Genomic DNA, 4,081 nt, shown 5'->3' on the forward strand with positions numbered 1-4,081 from the left:
TCCACCTACCCATAAGCATGCATCATCATCCCATCAACTAAGCAATTATTGGGTTGTCATGACACAACACACTTGCTAAGCTCTTTTCCATAACCATATATGATTATGTTTCTAAGTGGTTAAAACTCTAAAATCATTAAATTAAAGATGAAATATATTTTAGATGGAACCACTACACTCAAAATACTTGTTTACTCTTACAATTATTATTAAGTAAAGAATAACAAATGTAAGGTTGTTTATTGTTTTATGGACTTTCACAAGATCTTATATTGTGCCGAGAGGTGCTCTACAACCCAGTATGATAGAGATGTTGTAATCTCAACTCAGTCAAAATAAAATAAAAATAACCGTATGTTAAAATAAAAATAACTTCAAACTAAAATAATAAAATAAAAAAGTACGTGTTATTATTATTATTATTATTTGTTGGGAAGTTAAGGTAAACTTGACTTGGTCAAGTACTGATGGTTTTTTAGCTTTAGGCTTATGAGAACCCATGGTATTCATGTGGAATATGGCCTATTTGAAGGAGGAAATTAAACTAGTCTAGATCCATCTTAACTCTAAATCTATCAATAATTGTGAGAGACATACAACATTGCTTTTATTTGTGGTGGTTTTGGGATATCACTCAATTATGGGTCTTCAAATGTAACTTAATGCTCATAAGGTGTTCTTTGATGATTGTGGTTTGAAGTTTAACTTTGGAAAATAAAATTTGTGACATTTAAAATGTCTGAAACGAAGAAATATTATGATTCTCACATATAAAAGATGGTGGAAGTAGTGGTATCTTACACTTGGAACTTGTATATCAAACTCGTCTTTTAGCTTGTTCCTAGCAATAAAAGCAAAAGTAAGTTTTATACAAATCTACAAAAACATGTAAAGAAATTGTTTCAAACTTTGAATTAGGAGTGAATTAGGGTTATCCCCGGTGGTTGTGCATAATGGTTGTTATCTCCCCCACCCAAGTTCAATTCCCTATGAGTGACATGATGATGAGAAATATTGTTGTAATGGCTACGTGCCTATGAATATTGTTGTATTGACCCTTGGGCTAAGAGAGAATATGATTTCCCTTGAAAAAAGTAGCTTTAAATTAGGAATTCACGCTAATATTTGATTACTCCATGCCTTAGTGAACGTGTCTCTTTATGTTGAAATGCACTGTTATGAAACCAGCTCAAGAAAAAGATAGAAAAGATAGATCAACGCCTTAGAATTCAGCCTCTTCGAGGGGGCAACCTCCTTTACATTACATAAATGAACAATTCTTGGATGATTCAAATGACAAAACCTCCTTTCTATATATAGGAGTCTAAGGAGTCACAATATAATCCAGCCGACCTAACAATAATAATATAAAGCCACAAAAATAACAATAGAGGGATTCTATGGGGCACAGAAATAACAATATGGGGGTAATAGGGGCACAACAATATAAATAAAGGGTATAACTACAATAGTAATGGGGTAATCACTAGTATTATAGGGACCCAACATGCCCCTCTCCTTCAAAAAAGTGTTGTCCTCAACGCTTGAGTAGTTCTGGATACTTCTGCATAAAATTCTCATCCTCCCATGTGGAATCTTCAGCGGATAAGTTCTTCCACTTGATAAGATACTCTGAAATTGATCGATTTCGTAGCTGTCGAGTTCTTGTTTCTGTGACTGCTTCCGGTTCCAATATAATTTTTCCTTCCTCGTCAAGTTCTGGCAATATTGTTTGAATTGGGAGCTTGTCGCCTATAACCTTCTTTAAACATGAAACATGGAAAACTGGGTGCAATCGAGAAGCTGCAGGAAGCTCCAATTTGTATGCCATAGTACCAATCTTTTGCAACACCTTGTACGGACCATAATACTTTGGTGATAATTTATTATCCTTCTTAGCTTGCTTTAGGGACATTTGCTTATATGGTTGTAGCCGTAGGAATACCCAATCACCTACATCAAAACTTCTTTCACTGCGATGTTGATCTGCCTGTTGTTTCATTCTATTTGTGCCAACACGAGGTTATCCTTTAAGAGTTGGAGGACTTGTTGTTGATGTTCGATGTGATGTTCCACTGCCTGAACCTTAGAATTTTCTCTTAAATATGATGTGATGGATGGTGGTTGATACCCATAAAGTGCCATAAATGGGGTCATTTTTGTTGCTGTATGGAAGGAAGTGTTATACCACCATTCAGCCAGAGGCAACCATTTGACCCATTGTGTCTGTTTATCAGATACAAAGCAACGAAGATATCCTTCCAAACATTTGTTTACTATCTCAGTTTGCCCATCAGATTGAGGATGATAAGATGAGCTATGAGCTAACTGAGTACCAAGACAAGAAAATAATTCTGTCCAAAAATTTCCAGTGAAAATGGGATCTCTGTCACTTACAATAATCTTTGGGTTTCCATGTAGCTTTTGAACTGTTTCCATAAATGCAGTAGAAACTGTACTGGCTTTAAATGGATGTGATAATGCACAAAAGTGTGCATACTTGGTAAGTCTGTCAACTACCACCATGATGACACTCTTTCCCTCAGACTTGGGTAAACCTGTGATAAAATCCATTGAAACCTCCTCCCAACGTTGGCTTGGAATGGATAAAGGTTGTAATAGACCCGGTGTCTTAATTGTTTCAACTTTATTTTGTTGGCAAACCAAACATTCCGCCACAAACTTTTGAATATCTGATTTAAGGCCATCCCAAAAAAATTCCTTCTTAACCCTGTGGTAAGTTTTTAAAAATCCTGAGTGCCCTCCTAAGGGAGAAGTGTGCAATTCCATAAGAATCTTTTGTTTTAGCTGGGAATTCTTACAGAGGTATAAGCGATCTTTGTACCATAACGAATCATTTTGCCAGCTAAATGTATCAGAAGTACTGGAATCTTGTTGTAGCTTTCGAATAAGTGCCCACACTTCTTCGTCATTCTTCCATTCCTCCCTTGCTTCGTTTATCCAATCTGGTTGGATAATAGAAATGGCACACAACAATGCTTCCACATCCTCATCCTTTCTTGAGAGTGCATCTGCCACCACATTTTGCTTCCCTTTTTTGTAGATGATTTCAAAGTCATAACCCAACATCTTTGTGACCCACTTTTGTTGCTCTTCAGAGGATAATCTTTGTTCTAAAAAGTATTTAAGGCTATCATGATCCGTTTTTACCTTGAAGTGTCTTCCCATTAGGTAGGGTCGCCATTTCTTAAGTGCATGGAGTATTGCCAACATTTCCTTCTCATAAATAGCTTTGCTTAAAAACTTTCCCTTGATTGGACGACTTTCAAAAGCAATGGGTCTTTCATCTTGCATTAGAACAGCACCAATTCCATTTCCTGAAGCATCACATTCCACAATAAAGGTTTTTGTGAAGTCCGGTGTAGCTAAGACGGTGCTTGGCACATTGCCTCTTTAAGATGTTCAAAGGCCTTTGTTGCTTCCGGAGTCCATGAAAATGAATCTTTCTTCAATAATGTTGTTAGAGGTGCTGCTATTCTCCCATAATTCTTAACAAACTTGCGATAATACCCTGTCAACCCAAGAAATCCTCGCAGATGCTTTATGGATGTGGGGATTTTCCATTCCTTAATGGCTTTAATTTTGCTAGGGTCTACCTTAACTCCTTCATGAGATACAATATGACCCAAATATTCCACCTCCTGGACTCCAAAGAAACATTTGGATCTTTTTGCATATAATTGTTTCTCCTCCAATAGTTGTAGCACCCTGTCAACATGTTCAACATGATCCTTCCAAGACTTGCTGTAGATTAGTATATCATCAAAAAATACTAACACAAATTTTCTAAGGAATGGTTTGAAAATTGAATTCATCAAACCTTGAAATGTTGAAGGTGCATTGGTAAGGCCAAAAGGCATGACCAAAAATTCATAATGACCCTCATGAGTTCTAAATGCCGTTTTCGGAATGTCTTCAATCTTCATTCTGATTTGATGATATCCCGAACGAAGATCCAACTTGGTGAAGTAAATTGATCCATGCAATTCATCCAGTAATTCATCAATGACAGGAATGGGGAACTTATCTTTAATAGTGAGCTTGTTGAGCTCCCTATAAT

The sequence above is a fragment of the Pinus tabuliformis genome, chromosome 4_1 (genome assembly GCF_031772625.1).
Source record: "Pinus tabuliformis cultivar Carrire ecotype Pingquan chromosome 4_1, CPIR1, whole genome shotgun sequence".
Taxonomy (NCBI): Eukaryota; Viridiplantae; Streptophyta; class Pinopsida; order Pinales; family Pinaceae; genus Pinus; species Pinus tabuliformis.